This window comes from Alligator mississippiensis, chromosome 2 (genome assembly GCF_030867095.1).
Source record: "Alligator mississippiensis isolate rAllMis1 chromosome 2, rAllMis1, whole genome shotgun sequence".
In the NCBI taxonomy this organism is placed as follows: Eukaryota; Metazoa; Chordata; order Crocodylia; family Alligatoridae; genus Alligator; species Alligator mississippiensis.
Window position 1 is genome coordinate 92,301,524 of NC_081825.1, and position 26,495 is coordinate 92,328,018.

The 26,495-nt window shown below is 41.6% G+C and overlaps 1 protein-coding gene across 7 annotated transcripts in view; it reads right to left on the reverse strand.

Moving 5' to 3' along the window:
• GRIA2 (glutamate ionotropic receptor AMPA type subunit 2) overlaps positions 1-26,495 on the reverse strand; it is a 148,023-nt gene that overhangs the window by 94,086 nt on the left and 27,442 nt on the right. The window contains exon 2 of one of the 7 annotated variants that reach the window (XM_019481457.2): positions 5,878-6,001. The exons of the other annotated variants lie outside the window; for them this stretch is intronic. The gene's annotated coding sequence lies outside the window, so the exon portion shown is untranslated. The remainder of the gene's footprint in view (positions 1-5,877; positions 6,002-26,495) is intronic. 7 annotated transcript variants of the gene reach the window in all.

Below are 26,495 nucleotides of genomic sequence, written 5' to 3' on the forward strand. Positions count from 1 at the left end.
CAAGACCCTAGAAACTATCCCTAATAAATGAGCACACCCCAAAGTAATGGGCAAATTTGGTAACAGAGTTGAATGGGCTAAGTGGCTTATCTTAGATTTTTAAGGTTCATTTATACCCTCTAAGTGGTGTAAAGAAGCCTTATGGTGACTAAAAACTAAGCCCCTTACTATTTCTCAGCTCACAGGTTTTTGCATAGTCATCTTGCACATACCAGAGATGCTAAAATGGGCAAGTAGCTTAGCATTATTCCCTTAAATATTGTAAACATGCTTGAGAACTTAACCTTTAAAACTGATGTCAACTATAGCAACACAATGCCAAAATATCAAATAAAATAAACCCCAAAGCCAAACAAAATCATAAGAAGGAACCATCATATAATCCACCTAAAAACATTTTACTATTTATGATTACGTCAAATTGACATCCTAAGACTTAAATTCAGGGAAGTGAAATGGGCTTGAAAAAGACAATGGACAGCAGCGCCTGTGTAGGATTGGGCAGGGGATGGGGCAACAGTGAAGGTTGTGGGTTGGGTGCAAGGACAGGAAATGGGGTGCAAGGACAGGAAATGGGGCACAAGTGGGAGGACAAGTGATTAAAGAACAAGGTGTGAGGGGCCTCCCCCCCATGGTTGGGGAAAAATTTAAAATGACCCTCCAATAATTGGATCCTTGACATGGAGAATTGTAAGAAATGTATAATTTTCCATGTCCAGAATTCAGTTATTGTGGGGGAGTCATTTAAAATGTGAAGTTGTTTTAGATTCAGGTAAACACAGTAGTTATAATGAAAACAATGAAAATGTCAAGTATAGAAGTGAATAACATATGAAAGTTAGAGTCAAATAACATACATAAGTGATAACTAAAAGAGCCAATAAAATGTTAGGCATCATGAAGCATAAAAAGTTTGACATCATTAAGAAAGAAATTGAAAATGGAGAACATAATCTTGCCATTACGCTAATCAATAGTACACCCACATGTTGAATAATGGGCATGTCTACACATGCAAATAATCTGGAAGCAGTTTATAGTAAATTACTCTACAGAAAACTCTCCAGGGCATATGTCTACATGGGCAGGGATGCAGGAGCAGATCTGCTGCTTACAGCACCGGCCTCCTCCAGCAGCTGGGGGGGGAGGTTCTAGCCCAGGGGGTTGCTAGCCCAGGAGCTGGCAGGGAGCACGGGGCCAGGAGACAGTCCCCCATGAGCTCCCTGCTGCCGAGGTAGGCTCCACCACTGGAGCTCGGGAAGGAACAATGACCCCTTACCCCAGCAGCACAGAGCTCCCAGCCCCAACTCTGGTCCATGAACATGATAACAGAGCCAGGGATGGGAGATCCATATCTTCCAGCTCTAGCTCTGTGTCACGGCGGGGTCCTCTCGGAGGGCCGTGATCTCCTTAAGGTCCCTTGCTCCGTGTCAGGCCAGCCCAAGGCACCCTCTAATTCTCGCCTGCCACGTCTTGTTGGAAAAATATAAGATTGGGAGGCTGCCTATAACTCCCTGGGCACGGCTACTCGGGACCTCTGTCCCCGTGTGTTCCGGGACCCCTGGGGGTCTCCCGATACGGTGGGTGTTCCTCGGACCCCCTAACCTTATGGGCTATGCATGGCTCCTACCAGCCCCTAATACCATGCCCCAAGCCTCGCAGATGTAATAGATGTTGTTAGGTCTGTACTCCCGCTTCCTGGGCCTCCTCTAAAGTGTAGCCCACGCTGGGCTCTCGCTCTCGCACCCAGCTTCTCACTGGGACTCTCCTGATGGTGCGGTCCCGCTCAGGGACTCCCTAGCGGGCCCCGGCCCTTCCAGCCAACCGCACAGGTACCCTCTCTGACCCCGGCTCACTGCGCTGCTACTCCCTGTCTTCTCGGGGGCAACCGCAGCGCCCTGCCTCGGTCTGAGGGGTATTGCCACACTAGCCTGTGGCCAGGCTCACTATGCCCATCTTGGGCTCCTCGATATGGCCCCTCTAGGGCTCGCCGTGCCCCCACGGGGCTTCTCAATCATATACAATGGCGCTCCCCCTCTTTGGGGCTCGCCGTGCCCCCATGGGGCTTCTCAATCAGATAGCCCCTCTCCCTAGGGCTGGGGTCTATGTACCCCGCACGTAATCCAGGGTCTCGGTCCCCCGTCTGCAACCTACCGGTTGTGCCCGCGACCCACTGGCCGCGCTCCTCGCCACCAGTTGCTCACGCACTGGCGTGCGAGCTGCGCCTTCACTGGAGCTGTGAAATTAATGTGCCCTCTTGGCGCTAGGGCACCCCACACTCTCTGGGGTCCCTATGATTGAGGCCTCCTCCAACCCCTAAAGCCTCACCCAAGCCTCCGGGTGTAATAACACAAACACAAAGCAAAACCACAAGCCCCTAGGCTGTAACATAACCACATGCCGCATGGCTAAACTCTAGTGCCCACCCTCTCAGGGCTATCATGAGCTGTACTTGCACATCCTGCTCCTTTCCACATCCTCACTCCCAGAGCTCCTGCCTCCCAGGCTGCTGGCAGAGAACTGCTAGCCTGGCTTCGGCCCTGGGCTTTAAAAGGGCCAGGCCCTGCCCCCTTCTGGCCAGCTGGCTCCCCTTAGTTGCTCCGGCAACCCGCAGCTGTGCTCAATTGGCTCTGCCAGGGCTCTCTCCCTGGCAGTTTCTCCTCCCTAGGAGCAGGCACCAGGGTGCCCTGCGACACTCTGCTTTCATGGGGCCTAAGCTGGGAGATCCTTATTTCTCATTTCTGGCCCCATGATCACAGAGTTGACACTGGAAGAGAATCTCCCAGCACTGGCTCTGTGGCTGTGGGGCTTGGACTGGGAGATAAAGATCTCCTAGCCCTCGTTCCATGATCATGAAGGGCTAGGAGGTCCCTTCTGACAGGACAGGGGGAGATTGTCCCTGCCTGGGCTCTGGTGGTAGAGCCTGGCCCAGCAGCAGGCAGCTGCTGAGGGCAGGAAGCCATCTCCTGACCCCTGCTGCCGAGCTGATTGGGAGCACATTTGCTCCCAGTCAGGCATCGACAAGTCAGGCATCAACAAGTGTGCTACTGCGCAGTAAGTAATAGAGAGTTAATTTGCTAATTGCATTTGCAGGTAGCAAATTTACTTGTGATTAGAGCCAATTACTGTATGGTAAATGTCTGCACATGTAGACAGTGATGCTTACGGTACAGTAATTAGCTCTAATCTCTAGTAAAGCATCTCATGTACATGCGCCCACTGTGTACAGCTCTGGTGTCTGCATCTCAAAAAGGATGTAGTAAAATTGGGAAAGGAACAGCGAAAGACAAGCAAAATGATCAGGGGTATGGAGCAGTTGCCATAGCAGGACAGACTAAAAAGGTTAGGACTCTTCAGTTTGGAAAGGAAAAGGCAGAATGGAGATATGATACAGGTCTATAAAATCATGAAGGGCATGGACAAAGTGAACAGACAGTCTCAAAATACTAGAACTAGGGGTGCTCACTGAAATCAATAAGAGGCAGGTTTTAAACTAACAAGAGAAAGTATTTTTAATGTAACTTATGGAATTCTTTGCCACACAAGGTGGTAGTAGCTGATAACCTAGCCAGCTTCAAAAAGGGACTAGACAAATTCATTGATGATATAGATCTATTAATAGCCTTTGAACAGAATGGTTGGAAATGTTTCCTCTGGCATTTCTAAACCAATAATGGTGGATGTCAGGGAGGATAATAGGGGGCAGATCACTCTAGATATATACAATGCTTTTCCTCTAAAGCATCCATTCATTCCTAGAGAGAGGATGCAGGGCTAGATGGATATGGCACTTATTTTCTTAAGGCAATTAAAAATATATGAGTACTCTTACACGGGTGTTCTATTCTTCTCTTTCAAATAATATAGTAATGTAATCCCATGGGATGCAAACAAGATCAGTCAGTTTTGAAATATGTTCTATTTAAATTTTTGCATGATGGCTGTGAGCCTGATAATTCTCTTCCCAAGAAACAAAGCTTAAATTGTGTTGTAAGGTTCTGTATAGAAGACATTATTGGTGGTAGAGCAACTAAAGATGCATCTGCACTTTCTGTGGTATAGATAATATATAGGGTTGCAGCAGGCAACTTCTGGTCCATAAGATTTGCAATTAAGTGGCTGTATTGGCTTTTATATATCATGCATACAAACAGAACAAAGGGACTGTAGCCAGTGTTCAAAACTGGAGATATAATTCTGAGAGACTGTAGTCCACAAATTCATCTTGGAACAGGGCTGGGTAAAGTGGACATTTTAATCAGCACATAACATTTTATCTTGATAAAAGAAACTAAGTGTTGGTATTGCAGATTTTAAGCACGTGAAAGAAAGGTTTCATAAACTATAGGCAGACAAGTTTCTTTGTGTGAATCTGGTATCAGATGTACCCAAAGAACCTTGTCTGCCTATGTTCTTAGACCAACACAGCTACAACCTACATTCATAAACTATATGCACCTACAACGGTTTAATGATAATATGTGACAGCTTATTACTAAAACTGCTGTAATGAGAATGGAAAATAAATACATTTTTAAAATGGCCTATAAAAACACCTTATTAGTTGATTAGAATTCAATATTATTAAATCATGCTGAAGAACGATAAAATTTGTAATAATAAATTAAGATCTTGAAAAAAAAATCTCATCAAGAAATTTTATACGATTTTATAGAGTTGTCAAGTTGCTACTATGCCTACAGTCTCAGATTGCTAAAACAGTCATGGAAACCAAGCTCTCTGAACTACGCATTCTTTGAACTGGTAGATCTTTTGAATAGTGAACATACAACACATCCAGCCTTCCAAAACTAGCTGAAACCATCAAATCAAAGCTCAGTTCTCACTAATATTGAATACATCTACATAACTGACACAAACTAATAGTTGTTGAACCAGATTTTCCTTCCCACTTTTTTGAAACTTCAGTTCACATAAAACAAAGCACGTGTATTTAAGTTTTTGAGACTGTTTGATACCATTGATGAAGGCCAGATTACACTTTAATTTCAGCTGCCTCCTGTAGCTCTTACCTCCTGGATACTCCACATATTAACACCTGAAACTAATTTTAAGCACACTTAAAGCAGTTTAAAGTTATGCCACATCAGAGCAGGTTTCTCTCTGATCCATGCTACCCAGCTCATGTTCCATTAATGTGTGGCCACTCCCCACAGGTAAGCCACTCAAGTTGCAGTCCTCCAGCGTCCCAAGATGCAGTGTTCCCTCTCCCTCCCTCCTGTTCTTTGTGGACAAACATTCCACTCCCTGAACTCTACTGCCGAGGTGGTGGTTCTGGCACCAAACCAACTCCCCCTCAACTCCATGCAAACAACCTGCAGAGTTCATGCCTTCTAGCCAAGTCACAGAGCACGGATAAGGTAGTGGGATCCCATAGGAGTGGGACCTAGGGATGGTGTGGGGGACAAGATAGGTATCTGGATCAGGTCCCTATGTGCTGGGGCTTCCTTCCAGGGACAGGAGCAGTAGTTCACCCAAGCTCACATTCCTTCACTGATCCCACCTCCCAGCCACCCCAGAAAGCATAACCAGTACCGTCCACAGCCCAATCCCAAAACCCAATTTATTAAAACATGAGAGTTTCTTTAATTTACTTAATATTTAGTTCTTTTAACATTCTTTTATCTTCTTTTTATTTTATCCTCCAGTGGCTGACTTGTTTCATTTCACCATCCTTCCTCTACCCCCATTTCCGGTCCATTTCATTACCCACTATGACAGTATGATCCCATTAACCCCTGCTCCCCAGCTTCATGTTTCTGTGCCACCCCAAACCCACCTCTCATACCTTCCCCCACCCTGCAGAACAACAATTGCAGCCAGTCCTGGCTCACCAACTCTGTAGTGGCAACTCACAGCTGTGCAGGTACGGGATGGTCAGAGAAGGCTTTCAGCCTTAAGGTGTGAATGCTCCAAACTTGAACTAGCACCAACACTGATCAACATTTGAGCAGCTCAAAATGCAACATGTAACAAGATCCTGTGAAAGAAGCATAGCCCATAGGAGTAAATTGTTAAAGGAGTTCATTCTATATATGATAAACAATGTTTCTTCATAGTAATATGGATGACTGCTATGTATTTAGAATTGAATCATTAATCTAAATCAAATTAACAGCAAAAAGTATTTAGTATGTATTTGCATTTAAATTGTTGTTAGATGTACTGGCATTTTTAAGGAGTTAGTGCAAATGAGATGATATTAAACAAGATAATGTCTTGCCTAAAAGGTATAATATTGATTCTTCAAATCATGAATGTATATTTGGAATATTTAAAAAAAAAAACCTTTCTAGAAAAACTAGCCTGAAAAGTTTTTAATAATTTCTTTAAAATACTAACAATTTGCATATGGTATTAAATATGAACAATGAATCATATTGCTACAACAGAACTAGAAAGTAAAACAAATCTATTTTCGTTGTCCAGGATGAGAAATGCAAAAGTAAATAAGCAGTATCTTATTGCCCAGTCTCTGGTTATTCCATCAGTACCCTGAGTTTGAATTTAATGTACAACTACTGTGGCAGCATAATTGTTGCCTAGAAATCAACTACTGGGAAATTTACTTTAAATTATTACATTATGCAAGCAATATCTGCTTTTTGTTTTGCTATTGTTGTATACTTTCTTATGCTAGATACATACCTAATAATTTATTGCCTTAAATAATTAGTTGTTGCATAGTTATAGCTCTATTATATTTTAAGAACTTCAATAATAATTATTATATAATTATTTAAGTATATATTGAATGGCTAACTCACTGTGAAATTGATTTAATATGTGGCTGACTAGAAATAGATCTAATATGTACAATTTTTCTGTCATTTAAATTTTATTATTGATCTTATGGCTAGTGACAGCCTGTATTTGATATAATGATAAACACAAAAGAGTTCTTTTTGGCTTCTATATAGTTTTTTAAAGTGCCATAAAACATGGCATAGGAAAGACAAATTCTGTGAACCAGCCACTTGAGATGTATTTGATTATAAAATACATAATGGGCTGTCTACATGTGCCCCTAACTGCGCATTTGGTACTGTGCAGTAGGCCTATGTGAATAGGGAAGTATTCGATTCGGATTTGGGTTCAGCCAATTCAGAGGACAGTGATTCAATTCGGAGATTCAGATCAGTGTTCTGAATCAATTCGGCCAAATCAGCTTCAGAAGATTCGGTGCTGATTCAGAGAGATTTGGTAATTTGGATCAGCCGGGGAGAGGCAGGCACAGCCAAGCAGCTGCAGGTTCTCCTGCAGCTCCTCAGGCAGTGCCTACCTCTCCCTGGGCAGGGGGAGCCACAGGAGAAGCCCCCATAGCTGCCCTGCCTGGCCTCAGCCTCCTGACACTTAAAAAAAAAGCCTCACACTCACCGGATGCAGGATTGGCACTTGCAGCCTCTGGGCTGTCATGGCAGAACCCCCTCATGCAGCGTGGGGCAGTGGGGGGTAGCAGGGATCGCGCCCCCAGTGTGGCACTCATATGGCAGCTGCTGCATGGTGCAGGTGCAATGCAGCTTGGCAGGGTGCTGCACACAGTCTGAGAGCTGAGGCCAGTGGGGCTAAGCATTGCTGGGCTCTGAATGACTGCTGGAGCCACCCCAGCTCCCAGACAGTGCGTGACACCTGGCTGAGCTGTGCTGCACCTGCTACATAGGGCAGCTGCCACGTGGGTGCCAAGCAGGGGGGGCAATCCATGATGCCCTCCATTGCCCCATGCTACATGGGGTGGCTCTGCCATGAACCCACAGAGGCCCTGATTCTCACTGCCAGAGCTGGTGAGTTTGGGGCTTTTTTTTTAAAGTGTGGGGAAGCTGGGGCCAGGCAGGGGATGGGGCCAGGCAGGGCAGCCATGGAGGCTTCTCCCATGGCTCTTCCAGCTGTTCCTGCCTCTGCAACTGTGTGGGGGACTGTGGGGGCTATGCCTTGTTGCCACTTGCCCAGCCGGCGTGGTGGGGGGGACCATGCAGGTGTGACTCACTCCAGGTGGCAGCAGGGCATAGCCCCCGCTCCCAGCACTGCCACACCTGTATCAGCACTGGGAGCAGAGGCTCTGTCCTGCCACTGCTTGCCAGCTGTTCCGGGGGAGGGGGGGCGGGATGTGGGCACAGCAGCACTGTGAGCAGGGGCTATGCCCTGCTGCCACTTGCCCCCTTCCGCCTGGAGTGAGCTGTGCCTGCCTTCCACCCCCTCCACCCACATCTGGGCAGCTTGTCCCAGCCCCAGCCCCAATCCTCCTTCCCCTATGCCCCTTCCCTCCCAGCTCCCCCAATCCCAACAGATTTACCAGCTGGAGGCAGCTGTGTCAGCTGCCTGTTTAGTCTAATTGGATGCTTCAAATTGATTCAGAGTTTTTAATTGGTCTCCCAATTCAAATTGGATTCAGAGATTCATTCCCTGAATCGGGTCGAATCTCCTCCGAATCGAATCAGCTACTGAAGGATCACACAGCCCTAACGTGCAGTCATTTATTACTAAAACAAGTACTAAATGACTGTTCAGTACCAGTTGGTACTGCACAGTCCCAGCAGAAGACAGGTATTTTTAGATGCTACGTTGCCATAGCAACAAGCTACAGTGACATAGCTCGTCACTACAGCAATGAAGCATGGTTGTTACAGTTTCTGCCCGCTGATGCTACATCACTGTAGCAATGAGCTATATCTCCACAGCTCATCACTATGGTGATGTAGCATCTCATATAGACACCCCAATGAGGATAAGAGCAGCCTGAAGTAGTATTTGGGTAAAATGGAATTTATGTTTTTATGAATGTCAGTGAGAGCTCAGCATAAAAATATTTATTTTGGGTCAAATTCTTAGTGGGTATAATTCAACAAAGTTAATATTAAAGTTAATGGACCTAGGGTGATTTACTCCAGATGAAAATGTCTCTCTGCATTTTTAACATGCCCATTTTTACAAACTCTTACAGCCAGCTTAAATATACTGTATTTAACAGAAGGTTTATCACTTCCCATTTCACCTCATTTAGTGCTGCTAAAAGCAACCTCTTTTCTGTATTTCAGTAAACCAGCTATATTAGGCAGTACCTTAGGAATGATCACAGACGGAAGAAACGTATTGCCAACTGTGAGTTCTGGGTAGAAACAGAGTTTAATTTATGAAACCAGTTCCCACCCGCTCCTGCAGCCTTGGGACCATTAGTATGCAGTGTGCAGCAGTTTAAACTGTAGAATACACCTCAAGCACAATTCAGGGAAAGAACCAGCCTACACTGCCATTTTCCAAACAGCATGGCAGAATGGTACATGTGACCTAACATACTTCTGCTGGGTCACAAAAAAAAAACATTATTTTGACCAAAAGTAAAATTTTTAGATGTGTTAGTTTCAGGGAAGCTTCTCAGACAAGAAGCCACCAGAAGCAAATTTTATACACCTAATAATATTGTAGGCCTGTGCAAAGCAGCAAGTATTCCCTTCAGATTCAGATTCGACCAATTCAGAGGGACAGTGATTCGATTCAGAGATTCGAATCACTGTCCTGACTGAATCTGGTGAAGTCAGATCCTAAGATTTGATGCTGCTTCAGAAATTCAGCCATCGACTAAACAGGCAGCAATCCTCACCATGCTGGACACAGCTGCCTCCAGCTAGTAAGTCTGTTGTGGCTGGCAGAGGGGGGAGAGAAAGGGCATGGGGGAGGGAGAGATTGGGACTAGGTCTGGGAGAAGTGCTCAGCTGGGGTGGGAGGTGGAGCTCAGGGAGGGGGGCAGGGGCTATGCCCTGCTGCTACTTGCCCAGCCAGGATGGCGGGGGGCGCAATGCAGGTGCAGTTTGCTCTGGGTGGAAGCGGGCAAGAGGCAGCAGGGCATAGCCCCTGCTCCCAGTGCTGCTGTGCCTGCATCCTGCGCCCCCCCTGCCCTGGCTGGGCAAGTGGCGGCAGCACCCATATCCCATGCACCCCTGCCCTGACTGGGTCTACATCCTGCACCTCCCCACCCTGGCTGGGGAAGTGGCAGGAGCACCTGCATCCTGCGCCCCCCCCCCACTCTGGCTGGGCAAGTGATGGCAGCACCCCCTATTTCATCACTAGCACTGGTGAATGTATCCTTTTAATCAACATTAATATGGTCCAGGCACACATTCATTTAAAGTTGTCATGGAATCTGAAATTGGGGATCAGATCCCAATCCCTACCTTTTTACTTGCTGGTGCATGGGGAGCCTGGGATCATAATCCTGGGATCTGCCTGCACCTGCAAGTTAAAGGCAAGGTGCCTGCAGGTCCAGGACTAGGTCCAACAGTCAGCTGAGTTTTTACTTCAATCCTTCACCAAGGCCAGTTTGACATCCCAGAGCCAATAATCATTTGAAAGACCTGCCTCACCCTCAATGTAAGATGTCATGCAAACCAGCCATAACAATGATCTACATTACGGGCGTATTTACATGTGATGCTATGTCACTGCAGCAACACACTATGGTGACATAGCATCTGCGAGCAAAAAATATGATTTTCACTACATCACTTCATCGCCACTGCAACATGCTCCCTTGGTATAGCGCATTGCTACAGCAACGTAGCAGCTAAAAATAACCGTGCTGCTGGCATGGCACAGTATGGTTATTACTGCACTGTCATTGACAACGCTGGTGCCATAGGAGGCACATGTAGAGGTACCCTATATGGCTACATTTTATGACACCTTAAATTGGATGCATGTGCAGCACTTTGCCATTTATGCTGCCAGTAACAAGTCTGGAGAGGGCCTAATACTTTTTCCATGTGATTGGTAAAAGCTCAGCTGACTGTTGGACCTAGCCCTGAACCTGTAGGCACCTGGCCTTTAACTTGCAGATGTAGGAGGAGCCCAGGAGGACCCTACCAACACAGAGGAAAGAACCTTTGAAGAGATTGCCATAACACTTCCTCCCCCAAAATCTTTCTGTGAGAGGATTTCAGCAAAAGAGGAAATGATCTGGCATTATATAATTTTAATTAAAATGAACAACATTGTACATTAACTCATGACAGTGAACAGAAATGAGGAATGGGCTTTCCCTTTTCATTCAAACACCTATGGACATTCTTCCTTTCCATGACCAGTTATGGATCTATTGTAGGCATGATGTATCTGAAAAATACATTTCCATTGGGCTAAAACCTTCAGTTCAGATTTGGAACTGTGTTTCTGTAAAACTGGGTGGTATTTGGAAGCCTTCTCTATTTTCAACACTGATTGACTGTTTCAGCTTTTTAGTAATAATTTACTAAAATAAGAATTCATTCCAAGAACAGAATCATTAAACTCTAAGGCTAAATATCTCACATTCTAAAGCAATGTGAAATTTTTCATGTTAAAATATGTATAGAAGAAGATGAATTCCCACAGAAAAAAATCACCATGTATCGTGTAAATTGCCTAGTGTTGCCAGCTCTTGCAAGGCTGTTATTAGACTAATAAATATTGGGTTTTTTCCTAAAACCCCAGCTGATGGGACCAGGTTAGTAAATGAAAAATGTCAGCTTTCAAGGCTTATTTTTTTAAGTGGAGTTTTTAGCACGTATTAGAACAGATAAAACCTTGTAAAGATGAACCTTAAATGTTCCAACACCAGAAAGCAGAATGTCCTTCCCTATTTTTTTAGAGTATTTGTTTTTCAATTAATTTCATTCTGGAAACTTGATTCAGGATTCTGGAGCACTAAATATAGACAATATTATGATTTAAACCAAGTGCTTCAGACTGTGAAGGTAAACTGTAACTTTTAAGTGGAAACTGGAGAAAGAGATGATGCATGCATTGTATGAAGAACTGAGCCTGCAAGAGACTCTGCCATAAGCCAGTTGGAATATTATGCAGAGGCTCACATTATGCATCGTTGAACAGACAAAACTTTAATACCAAATGAAGTATGTCTCCTTGGCTGTGAATGATTTGAACCACGTACATTTCTCCACCCAGGAGAAACTTAACATTTCCTCCCTTGTGCCTAGTTTAATGGGGAAGTTCCCTGCTAATGGCCAATACTGTCATTAAATTAAATGCTCTCTATTCTGGGTCTAATCATGCTGGGTAAGTAGAACCAAAACAGTGTTGATCCCCTGAACACTTCTACTTGGGATGGGTAGGGGCATGCATATACCTCCTTATTCCTATATGACCAGGCTCAGAGCCCAAGATAATGGGAGGATAAATTTTATGAAATAAAGGTCATTCAGGCAGCAAAAAACATTGTAATAACTGACAAAAGAGGGGAAAATATGGTCTGAGGCATCTCATGTACACATTGTCATAGAATGTTTTTTTATGAGATTCTGGGAAGAAATTGCTCTAGCTTAGCTCTTAAAATAACTTAGAAAAAGAAACAGAGGCAAGCCACGGAAAGTTTTCAGCATCTGGAATATTCAAGCTTTTAGTTGAAACTTTGTCATTTTAAACACTACAGAAAAGACAAAGTTCCAATTTGAAACGGCTTAGGCAAAGGATATTGTTAGGGTGACAATATTTGGATCTTAGAGAGCAAGTACCATTGTCCCAGTTCCTAGCTTAGTCCCAGGCTCAAAAATAAGTAGCCTAAGCACTCTCTCACACATTTCCAATGATAGACAAAAGGTCAGTCCTCTGTCCGAGCAACACAAAAGCACTATCTACCTTGCCAGGCCCAAGGTGTGTGTTGTGCAGAGAAAGTGATGACCTCTGGAGAATCAGCTGGGTTTCTCTTTTAGTGCGTATACTAATTCTGTGAGGGAGTGTTAGGGTGACAATACTTGGATCTTAGAGAGCACTGGATTTGCAGCTGAATACAAGGCATTACCTGTGGCCTAGCAGAGCTGCTGACCACAAGGCAGAATGATATCTCAACCAGCCATATGCTTATGCTATGTAGCCATTTTAACTGTGTCAACCATTTACTGAGGAAAAAGCAGCAAGTGAATCTGTGTAAGTCTGTGTACTGTGAACCAGCTACAGTAAGGAATGAGATAAGATAAAGGGGCCCAAAAAAGGTGGAAGATGGTACAACCTAAGATGGAAAAACGGATTGGGAATGTGGAAAACAACACGTAATTGGTAACAGAATCCAAGATGAACATATGCAGAAAGGTGATTGGTGAAGAAGCCTCCAGAAGCTTCCAGGTTTTGGTCAAAGTCCGCCCATTGACCGAAGAACAGAAGTCAAAGTCTTAGACATGCACTCATAGCAGAAAGACGTGTAAATGAGTAAAATGCATAGGCAATTCCATGCTAATGAATCAAACTGTAAAGAGAGGCGGAGCTTGAAATGGGAGGAGAAATGGGTGGAACTAGAGGTGGAACAAGGCAGGGTAAATGTTAATAAGCATAAACCAAAGTATATACATATGGGAAAAAAAACTATTGTTTGTTGCGGCTCCCCGTATTCCATCAGTGTGGGAGCTAGTTCGAAGCTGTCTCCATTCTGAATAAAGCTGTTGCAAGCAATGTGTGCTTGTGTTTGTTCCCTGCTCTGCTCTGGCTAATGAGTAACAGGATCCACGGGTAATTGGACTGTCGTCTCCCTAGTTGTTGGGCGCTGCATGGAGTTGGGGTCTAACAAAGGCATGGACTGAATTTTGCTCATTTTTGCATGGATTGATTTGTGTTACTATTGCACAGCTAAAATTCCACTCCATCTACAGCCCTTAGAATTCTGCATCTGTTTGTTGGAATTTATTTTGTATTTGTGGGCAATTTACCTGAGCAGTTGGCCATAATATTAAAGGGAGCTTTAACATGCTAGACAATGAAGAAAAAAGTCATCTCTGTGCAGCATTCAGGCTCAAGGATCATGCACAAATTAAGTTTCTGTAAGCATATAAGCCTTTATGCCAGTACTTTGCACAGAGGTGGTTCCATAGTAAGTGTAGAATATATGTCTAAGTGCATATGTATGGCTTAAAAACTATCTTTTAAGATTTAAAAGCAAGAATAATAGAATATATTTAAAATACTTGTTATGTTCTAATCAGTCTGTTTCACATCACTGTGCTAATGGCAAGAAGTATATTTGCACAGCAGTGTTTAATAAATGCACTGTTTTCTGTTTAGTCTCATGAAAGGTTTCCTGGGTATGTTTCATTTGGCTGAGTAACGTCAATCAGCAACTGCCCTGAAGCAATGGCCTTACTGAAATCCAGCTCTGATTTTCATGTTGAGATTTTTTTTTTCTTTTAGTAACAGTTAAAATGTCATAGACAAGACAGACCTGTACAGTTTTCCTAGGATAGCCAAGGTATTCATTTCTTACCCTATTCACTGTGCCCTGCTAACTAAAGTTCTGCACTGTAGAGTCTTTCATTTCTTCTACTGTTTTTTTTTTTTTCCTATTCCATTTCTTATATCATATGGGAGATTATATATACTATAGAAAACAAACATATACAAGTCTTTGCTTCTGTTTAGCATAGTGCTTAGCCAGTCAAAAGTTTTACTGACCCAGAACAGGAATTTTGCATTTGGGAATCTGTTGGGACTAGAGATTTTAGAACTGGAGAAGTTATGAGAAGACTAAGTAGACTCTTCTGTGAGGGCTGTGGCCCTTGCCTTTTTGGTCTTTTCTACACTCTTAGAGAGTAATAATTTTCTACACTCCCATAGTAATACGCAAGATAAATTACTTCAATAATTTTTTACAGTCATCTAAACCACTACAGTGAGAACCACTACTACAAGTGTGTTTGGGACCACCACCATGGATTTTTCTTGCTTGTATTTAATAGAGGTTGGCCTGCCATCTTTGCTTGATAATTTAGTGCATATATGCTATATACATAACTGCATACAACATAATATATATGACACATGCTTTCTATAAACATACAGGGTCAGATGCTAGCTTTTCAAATAAAAACATATGCCAGCTAAAAGTACTAAAATTTGGGCACCAGAACTTCCATCAAATTGTGGTCTTCATTGTTCAAATCTCTATTTCAGGATCTGCTTTTGGGAGAGCTTTGGAGAGTTTCATTTCAGGAACACAGCCTTCTCTCTGTTAAGTACCCTATCTGTGCCTCAGTACAATGAGAATACAGGCAGTCCTCGACTTAAGACATTTTGAGTTACAATGAATGTCACTGAAGACGTTTATAAATTGATGCTCTGTTTCAACTTTCTGATCTCAGTTTCAACTTTGTGATGCTTGATCTGATGCCAGGCAATGCCAGCGAACAAGTTTGCTGCATCACCCATCTCCCTGGAGAACATCTGTCCAAACTTCCTTAGGCACTTCCTTTAAGAAAGCAGACAAAACTCCAGAAAAACCTGCAGTCAAGACTCCTGAAAAGACTCCAGCCAAGAGCCCTTCAAAAAGACCAGCAAAGTCACCTCAAAGAAGTCCTTCCAAATCAATATGATTGCTATTTACAATATTAATACATGAATGTAACTATATTACTCATCTATAATTGCTTGAGTACAAAATTCTGGGTTATTTATGGTGAAAATAGGGTATCAGGCTTTGGTTCAGGAACCAATCCCCCATTTATAATATTGTTTCTATGGGGAAATCAGTTCCAAGTTACAACGTTTCAACTTAAGACGAAGTTTTCAGGAACCAATTGTGGCATAAGTCTGAGGACTGCCTGTAGCACTCTACCTCATAGAAATGTTGCAGGGGTAAATGCTTTAATGATTTAGAGGCCCTTCAATACTGCAGTGATGTAGGCCACAAAAGTGCATACAAGATAGGGAAACAATAGTTTTCCCAGATGCCTGGACTAGAACTAAACATTTTGAATTCTTTTTTAGATATTCCGTTTCAGACATGGAAACAGAGAATGTAATGGCTTTGCAGTATTTTCCTTACATGATAGCCTCCAGATTTATTTGAAATTCAGAGTAATACTACCTGAAATAAAGAAATGCCTGGACTAAAGCAGTCAGAAATCAGGTTATTTCAAATGATACTTACAGAAAAATACCGTGTCATAATTATGGGCCAATACTAGTTATCTCTATCACAATACTGTTCAAGGCAAACCAATATTGCACACAAACACTGCCAACACCTGGACTGTAAGAGATTATACAGATTTTGCCCATATGGCATTTTAATATTTTTGCCATCAGATAATTAAAGTATTTCTATAAATGTATCCAATCAGCAGGTAACACAACAAAATGCAGCATTTTGTAGCATATGGAATGCATATAAGTGAAGTGAAGGGCATGTCTGGCTCTCAGCTGTGGTTTACCACCTAGTTTATTCCATAACACTTATCTTACCATATGGTGCTTCTTGGGTGGCCTGCTACCCCTGAAGTGCAGGTGTATGCTATTTCACTTAAATTAATGACCTGTGCAACAAAAGGCTGCAGCTACCTTTCCACTTTGCATAAGCAATGTCAGTTCTGTTGCATCTTTTTGTACATAGATTCTACAAGAGTCAAAAGGAAAAAAGAAACTGAATTATGCCTGGGTGCCGGAGATACAATCCCTGTGAACATGGGTTCAAAAAGATCAGCTTTTAGATGAGAGGGACACATCCAAGGCCAACTGATGTCAATGGGAGCCTAAAAACATGAATAGTGTATTTCAAAAAGTAGTTTTTACTCTTGCAAGGATAGAGAACTGACAAGAACTACAAGCTAGTGATTTTTCCTGCTTACATTCTGTCTATGTCTGGCTGTAGGCAGAAAAACATAGGTCATGATACAGAGTTAAAAGAGAGTGAAGACTTACTGTGTGTCAAAATACTGTATATGTCTTACATGTTTACTCCAATTTTGAAGCAAGTGGAAGCAAAACTGGTGTACCGTATTCCTGAATGAAAAACTACTAGACTAGTGTGGGATAAAGCAAACACCACAGAAATGACCATGGATCATCTGACATTCAGTAAATCCATCTTTTCCCCAATCCCTTTTTACTCAGTGTAATTTGTTCATCTGTCCATACCCAGACTTTATTTTACTTTCATGGTACATATAGTAACTCCTGGAAAGACAGATGAAGGAACTTGCTCATTTCAACTTTTTTCTACTGACTTGTATCTTTATATCATTATGACCTTACCTCCATCCATTTCACTAATCACGAAAGCATGACGTATTTACAAGAAATGGCAAATTAACTTTCATGCATTTTTTCAAGTGCATTCATGATAAGAAGTGCTTTCTTCTTTGAAATTTCAGACTCATAGTTTAAGGAAATTAAAAGAGAATGAAGACATTTTCTAATGGAGAGAGTGGTGGCTTTCAAAAGCTACCACTTGAGAAAAGACCATATGGTTTGTGTTTTATATGTGCTGAAAAGTCACATAGTATATGGACATGCACCATTTAGTTAATATGTCCTGTACAGTAAGTATATGTCACCTGTAAGACATTCATTTGTGTTACATTAGGCTTGGATCTTACTGAATTATAACATACTTATAACAAAGTGAAAATGCTCTATATGTTCAATGGCAAATGACCTTCTGAGATATCTCTAATAAAAACTATACAACAGTTTTCATTAGATTAGTAATCTGCAGTATCTGAGTGAAGGCAGATGCTTTTCCCAACTTGTTCTAAAGCAAAATCCATATACTATATGGAATCAATACTCCCCAATTATCAAGGGCTTTGGCTTTTCCCACAAACAGATTAACAACATAATTATAACTTAGCCCTTTTTCCCACAATTGGCTTTTCTCAGATTCCTACATTAAGGATTGCTCTGCATATAATTGAGATCCCCTTTAGACAGCTGCTCCCACTTCACATCAGGAAGAATGAGTCATATGCTTCAAGAAGTCATTAGAATCTACTTAACCTTTTCATCAAAAGAATTGACATCTAGTAAGGGACTGCAGTATTTCAGGTGAATGCTGGCTTGCTGTAGTCATGTTGATGCAAAATTACGAGTAGTTAGACCAACATCTTATTGTTCACGCTTGAGAAGACACAAGTATATAGCTATTTTTACAAGCTCTATTTACTGCTGTCTCCATTAGCATACACTAAAGCAATCCTCCAAAATCTGCCTGTTTAAGCTGTTATAAAAAACTACTTTGAGATTTTTTTTAACTTCTACCCACTTTTCTTTAAACTATTTATTTTTGGTGAGGTAGAGGGGGCTTTGCAATGTAGTCCTAGATGTCCTTGTTCTTTGAGGAGAAACAGTGCAGGGGTTCATCCTCAGTTAAGTACACAGACCAAACGAAGGCAAATTTCCTAAGTCAATTTGGTATCAAAATTCACAAAATGATCACTAGAAATATATGATAAAATTCAAAGAGCCTAATCCCATTCTTATTTAAGTCAAAGGTAGATTTAACATTGGGTGCAATAGAGTAGCATCAGGAACAAAATGTTTGACCCTACAAATTTTTGGTTACACAAAAAGTGTTTGCTTAAGTCAAGGAGTGTAGGTTGTAGCCATGTTGGTCTAAGGACATAGGCAAACAAGGTTCCTTGGGTGAATCTGATATCTTTTATTAGACCCACCCAAATAGTTGGAAAATAATTTTTAAGCAAGCTGTCGGGTTCAAAAACCCTTTGTCAAAAACTTCCTTAGCCTGATGAAGAGTTTTTGAACCTGAAAGCTTGCTTAATGATTATTTTCCAACTATTTGGGGTGGTCTAATAAAAGATATCAGATTCACCCAAGGAACCTTGTTTGCTTAAGTCAAGGCACAATTATTATACCTATTTAGAATAGGTCTTTGTGAGAGACAGTGATAAGCCACATTACCCAGAAGAGATTTTTTTTTTCTGCCAACAGAATAGCTTCTGATGCTTTCTGGCACACTGAAGGAGCATGATCTCACTGGTATTACACACCTATAAGTGGGAATGTGATGACACTTCCCTACTCCAGCTCTACATACCAGACCTCTGGAATCTGTAGTGGAAAGGGTTAGTGCCAGTGTCCCATATCTTCCATGTCCTTTCTGGGGTTATATGCACCATCAAAGCAGCATGGAGAGAGCACCTCAGTACTTCTCTGTGGCCACATTTACACAAGATGCTGACTGAACAGTCATTACTGTGCAGTCATTTAGTACTAGTATACACAAGCGCTAAAGTACAACACAAGTACTAAATGACTGCACAGTAGCTCGAGTTACACTTGCAGTAGCATTGCTGAATGGCTTTTAGGTGTGCAGTAGCTCATTACTACTGTGCGTAGCATTGTGTCACACTTCCTGCCACATGATGCTACTGCACGATAGTAACAAGTTATGGCATAGTCAGCATCATGTGAAGACGTGGCTTGTGGGCATGTCTACACAAGATGCTTAATGCCCGTTAGATTAATTCTACTGTGCATTAGCACAGCTGGCAAAAACTGTGCTAATGCACAGTAGATTAGTCCAATGAGCATTAAGTATCACCAAAAAAGGATTAGTTTACACTAATTCACAGTAGACTCAGTCCAATGAGCATTAGATGTCACCAAAAAAAGCATTAGTTTGTGCTAATGTGCAATAGCACTGATTATGGCACATTATGTTTAGTACATGTTGTTACAGGTACTAAATTTAATGTTCTGTAATCATTGCCAATGCATAGGGGGTGCACACAGGTGCACCCCCTGTGTACAGACACTGCTGACACTGCCGGTGGTGCCTGCAGACAGTCACTGCTTGCCACCCCCGCCCTTGCTGCCAACACTGCCAGCAGCATCTACAAGAGATCCGTAATCACTGTTGGCTGTTACCAATGCTGCTGGAGGCATCTGCGGGTGGTTGCTGACTGCTGGTCAGCACTCACCAACCCCTCCCCACTTGCTGACAGCGCTGCTTCCTGTGGGAGCTCCCCACTTACCATCGCCATGCTCCTGCAGCTGACAGAGCTGCTGCCACCTGTGGTTGCTTGCTGTGCCCCCAAGCCTCCAGGGGCACACGGCATTCATGGCTGTAATTATGGAGCATTAATGAAAGTGTAGGTATGCCCTGTTTGTGATTATTATGACTGACCTTTCCGTAAGGCAGAGAAGTGTTGCAAATGTTCTTTGTATGATCCCCCTATGCATATCTGTGCAAATTCCATGCATACTCTGGCTCTTGAACAGTTTTCATGACATCATAGAGAGTCTTGACTATACTTTTATTAGATCAAGCTCTGAAATTCTGTGCACATATACAATTTTAAAAGGATAAAAATGTTGCATTTTTATAGTTTTAAGCTTTACTAAGATATTGCAAATAATACCAGGTGAGTATTTGTATTTAAGCAATGACAAATTAACAGAATAGATAATAAATATTCCACCCTTGTCTTCTGTCAATAAATGCTAATAAAATACCTCCTTGGCACTTACATAGACTGGGTGGCAGAACGATACAGAGTACTGTGAACCCTTACAAGACATTTTAACCATATGGCTTGCTCAGTTTATATGAAGATCTCTTTCCTCAGCAAAACATTTTTTGCATTAATTGTTAGTCCAAATTATTGATGTGAATCCAATGACAGAAGAGAATTAAAAAATTGGCCTTTCTTCTTTAAAAACCAATAGGAATGCAATTGAATGTACAATTCAAAATGTCCAAGGTGATGCAATATCATACCTCCCGAGAGGCACTGATAACCTCAGGCTATCGAGTTCAATGGGAAATGAGGGTGTACAGTATCTCATAGACTTGGACTTTCAATAAACATAAGACAAAATGATTTTATGATGTGCAATAACAACCATTGTTTTGCCCTTTGTCATTTATATCTGCAGAAAACAATTGTATAATTGTATCAGCATGTGAATTTTAGTAAAATCTGGTGTCCAGCTTGCACAGAGGTAAATGACGCAAAAGTAGGAAGTCAATTTCTATCTCTTTGCATTTGGGATATATGTATAATTATATATGTTACAAAATTACTAGTCATTTTCTCTCATCTTGTATGACACGTACGTGTGTGTGTGTGTGTGTATGCATCATATTTCGTTATACAAATTATTAATAATAAATATCTATACACACATATACTACTTCTAATATACATTACTAGCATTTATATATGTTAAATGTTCATATATAATATGCATATATCACGTATATGGATATATAAATCCATACTTATAGGTTATTAGAATGTATATATACTTATATATGCATGTATGTACATATATATATTTAAATGTCATGCGCGAGTGAGACCAGCATTTCAAAAATGTAAATAATCTCTTCAAATCATCAAGGATTAAAATGTACATGGGACACATTACTCTTCTGCTACTACGCAGCCACAATTATTCATCACAATATCATTTTAGTTGGTTTCCATTACCACAAATACTCAATGCAATGCTAATGTAGGATCTATTTTGTGTATTTTATGTAATATACAGACAGTCAGTCCAAAGATCTTTTCTAAGCATCTTCTTCCACCTCTATAAAATACTTTTAACAAGTTAAACTACCACGATACAGTAAATTCAGTTAGTTTTTTTGTTTAATCTGAAGGCTGTATGATCAGCCACATGAATTATTTAAACTGAGTTAGCCTAACTATGTGAGCTATTAGAAAAAATGGCATAATCTGCACATGTATATTGGAAGAGATACTAATATCAGGCTATATGAATAGAAACTATGCAAGCAACAGTAACAGGCATTTATAAGCACTTTTAGAGAGAGGATAAGCAACACCCATGCTAGCAAAAAAATTTAGTGGGGCTCATCTTTCCTTTTTGCCACTGCGAACACACAAATATGGAAGATGTATGACCTTGTTTATGTAAATCTAACTATACACAGTCTTCCTTGACAAATTCGAATGACAGCCATGAAAGTCAAATTTTGAGTAAGCATATCCTAGCTACCTTAGGCAAAATACATCATCAAACATTATTTATCTTGTATGTAAAAATGTAACTTGATAAGTGTTTATCTCTCAGTTTGCAGTAAAGCTTTCTTTGTCTTAGATTTTTGTTTTGGAGATATTAACTTGGAATGAGCAACTACATTTAAAGATGCATTTGGGAATGATTGGGTTTTTTTTTTTAACTTTCTTCCACTGTTCCCTTTGGTCTGCTGGATTCTTGTGTTCTTTCTACAGTTACCATGGTAGCACTTTACATTTAACCAGGTTAAATGTTCATTTCTAGTTCAGCTGCCAGAAAGCCAACCTTGTAAGCAGTCTACTGGCACCTTTGCAGTCACAGACATTTGAAATGGAAAAAAATAGTAGGTCATCTAGTCCACCTTGGCCAACACAAGATTGTACCTTTGACCAGAGGTATCGCTGTCACCACATGCATGACTAATCTGAAGAATTTCTCATCTAAAACTCTGGTAGTCCCTCAATTACTGACACACAGTTAAAAAATGTGTCTATATGGGAAATTAAAACCAATTAGATTAGAAGATATTAATGCATAAATGTATAAACCCCCTCTTTGAATGCCATTACACAGAAGTGGCCTGAGTTCCTGGCAACTTAAATCTTCTGGAAGTCATTAATATGCTCTAATTTATTAACATTAACATCTTTAATTAATTCATATTCAATTTCCTGAGCACCCCAGGTAGACAACCTCACAGCTCCCACTGGGAATAGTGTTTTAACCTACCCAATGCCCTTGATGAATCTCTGTGTGTGGTTACTGCATAGTATCTACATCTTCGCAAGTCAGTCTAAGCTGCATACATTGAACCAATAAGCAAGTGAACAGAAACACTTTTGATTCTGGAAATGCATCCACATGCCTGCAGTGGCCCAGGCCAAAAGCTGCAAGATGCTAGAGCATGTGTCCCTGCTCAGCTGGACCAGATAGCTTGGGCCAAGGCTAGCCCAACCACTCTGCAAGGCAGGCGAGCAGCTCATGGGGAAGGTGCAAAGCATCCTGGGATGGTGAGGGACTGTGAGTTAACTTGAATCTGGAGGGGATCTGAGACAGAAGGTCAATAAGCCAATTTGACTTAAATCACTTAAGCCTGATACTACTACAATCCAGGCTGATCTTAAATAAGTTTCAGCCATTTTGAAAGTAGTTTATGTGCATTGAACTTCTGTTGTGTTACCGATTTGAACTGGTTTCTGATCACTTATACTATTATATGTATAATTTCTGTCCCTAGCCCTTAAGGCTAAAAACCTTCTCTGATTGTTCCCTACCTGTGCAGCTGTGACTTGCCACTGAAGAGCTGGTGAGCAGGGGCCTGGCTATGCTGTGAGTTGCCACTATAGTGAGCCAGGACAAGCTTCTGTCCCTGCTCTAGGTGGGGATGTGAGAGAAATGGGTTGTGGGGAGTTGTAGGAACATGAAGCTGGGAGGTGGAGAGTTAACAGGACAGGAGTGGGTAATGAAATGGGAGGTAGAAAGGAAATGGGGGTGCATGAGGGAATGGTGGTGAAATGAAGTTAGCCAGTCAATGAAGGATAAAATAAAAATAAGTTTAAAAAAAAGAATTAAAAAAGAAATACAGAGGAAGTGAATTAAAGTAGGTCTCATGGTTTAATAAATTGGGATTTAGGATTGAGGTGCTGGTCATGCTTCCCAGGGTGGCTGAGAGGTGGGAGCAGTGAAGAAAGGTGTTTTTGGGGCAACTACTGTCCCTGCCCTGAGAAGGAAGCCCCAGTTCATGGGGACCTGATCTGATTCTTTAACTTGTTCCTCCCATAGCACCCCTAGACCTCACTTCTAGACCCATCCATGCCCTGCAACTTGACATGTGCTCTTCAGGTTGTTTGCATGTGGTTACCACCCTGGGGTGGGAAGGTCATGCCCCCAGGGGAGGGAGGGGGAGTTGGCTTTGTGTCAGAACCATAACCTGGGCATTAGAGATCAGGGGGTGGAAAGTTTGTCCCCAAAAAATAAGAGGGTGGAGGAAGGGAAAATGTATCCCGGGAAACTGAGGACTGCAACTTGGGTGGCTCATCTGTGGGGAATGTTTCACTTCTCTAAACATTAATAGAACATGAGCTGGGTAACACAGGTCAGAGACAAAACTGCCCTGGAGTGGCATAACTTTAAGCTGCCTAAAGTGTGCTTCAACTAGTTTCAGGTGTTAATATGTGGACAATCCAGGGTTTAAGATCTTCACGAGCTGCCTAAAATTAATGTGTGAAAAGGTCCTTATTCTGGAATTCTCCACAAAGGAAGTTCTGCCAGCTGATGGTCTGAAGAAGGTTTTTTTTTTAGCTGAAATGTTGTATATGCTTTCTAAAGCTGAAATAAAACCCCCATACATTCAATCACGATTTCATTCATCCTTTCCATGTACTCCAAAACAGTTAAACCTCTGCTTTCCTTTTAATTTATTATTTTTCCTTCTACCTAAAGAGATTTAAATCTTTATCTGACTTATGATTTTGCATAGCTACATCAGTGGCAAGTCATATCATAATCCTTAACTGATTCTTTATGATTTTTTTAACCAGACTGTCAAAAAAATCTAAGTAATTTTCTTATTTCGCTAAGGTTATGTTGTTACAGTCCCTATAATGTAAATCATAACCATGCAACTGCATCGGATTCTACTGGAATTCTACGAACAATTATCTGTTGTCAAGATAGTAGCACAGAATGCTTAAGCAATATTAAAGAAACCTAGTGGCATCATGTGTTTTAAGTTGTGGACACATATACATTCTAAGTCAGAGATAATCAAAAAAGATACATCTGCCTTCAGACACTGCATTTTTATGCCTAAAATATAACTCTGAAATGGTTTCACCATAACACTTATTGCTGCAGTAGAAGGAGATGATTGTTTACATACACTGTTCACAGGAGTTAAGTCCAGAATTTTCAAGCCGCTTTTATTCTTTGCCTCTGTCCCTCAGATATGTACCCCACACTAAATATATACACATACACAGATTTGGAAGCAAGCCCCTGTAGCCTTGTCACTGGGACACTATCCTAGAAGAAGGGACTTATAGGTCATATGTAACAATTTTCACACTTACAAAAGAAATAACCGTACAATTCCAAATTGATACAGAAGTGCAAATAAATTACATTCCTGATATAGAATGTGGAAAAAGTCTTGTCCATACCCTGACACTAGCATTGTTTTGGTAACTTTATCAGGTTACTAAAAGCATAAATATGGAATATTAAATACAGGTACAAGGAAAATGTCAGAATTGAGATTTTTGTGTTATGCACACACCAGAAAAAGCAGCACTGGAATGGGAAAGCTTTACAACCATTATGTTTGATAAAAATACTAATGGCAGTGCAGCCCATAGAAAGAAAAAACTCAACTCATAACAGAAGAAATTAAGAAAGATTCCCTGACTGAAGGCATAGGCTATATAGGAAGATATTCTATTTAAAAAGTGCATGAAATGCTAGAAGAACCGACAGGAACTGAGTCATTATCACTGACTTTTTATCCTATGACAGCAACAGACAGGAACACAACATGAACTTTATAGCATGAAGCACAGGAAATGCAACTTAAAACTGAATCCTGACAAAATTAACCTAAAATTGAATTAGTCAGAGAAAGCAAGTAGGTTGCTTTGGTCACATACGTAAAAAAGGAGCAATAAAAATAGAGCAAAGGTCATTAGTTAAAAGAAAATGAATTGGAATTTAAAACCTCCTGTCATGTTTTAAATGAAGATTAGCAGAAATCATAGTGTCTTTCTAAAAATGGGTTTAAAATTAGTGAATAATCCTAAAATAGCATTTTGGACAAGATTTTCCAGAACATGAAGGACACCTTGAAACAAAATTAAAATCTAAGAAAGAAGCAGCAGATCTAGCAGCATTGTTGGAGGAAGGTCCAGTGACGTGGACTGAGAATGCTAATACCAGCTGAAAAATTATGATCCAATAGAAAAGAGAAATAGCAATTTTTTTTCTGGATGTCAGAAATGTCATCAGTACAAACACAGTGGGTGTGTCTACATGTGCCGATTTAAGGCTTTTTTGCCATTTTTAAAGTGCATTAAGGTTGCAGGTCTACAGGTGCACACCCTTAATGTGCCCTAAAAATGGTCATTTTAGGCTAATCACACCTAGATTTGATACCTGCATTAAGCAAATTTAGGCGCAAATAGTTAAGATGCCTTAGGGGATGTGTAAATGCCTTAAGGCACCTTAACAGCACTCCAGCTCCAGCATCTGCCCCTTGGAGAACAGCACCCACCACTTCTTCTTCTTGGCAGTGCCCAGTGGCAGCATGGGGCACCATGGGCTCAGCTCTGGCCCACTCTCAACCGAAGCTGGGGAAGCAGGAACATGGGGAAGGGGTTTGAGCTGGGGCTGGGGTCAGGCTAATCACATCCTGGGGGACTGGAGGCTCCCACCTGCTCAGCCAGCACTGCGCTGCACCACCTGGCTACTCTGCCATAGGCTTTAGGGTGACAGTGGGAATCTCAGTACCCCACAGCCAGGCCCAGTGCTGGGTGCAGCTGCCTCAAGTCACTAGACAGCCTGGGGGCTTGGGTATGCCCTCTGCTCACTTGGAGCTAAGCCACCTCTGGTTGTGGTTCAGTGGCCTCAGCTCCACATGTGCCACTGACAAACCCCATGGTCTCTGGGCATGCCCCATACCTTTTTCTGTGCTCCCTGGCCATTAATGCATTCATTGTTCATGC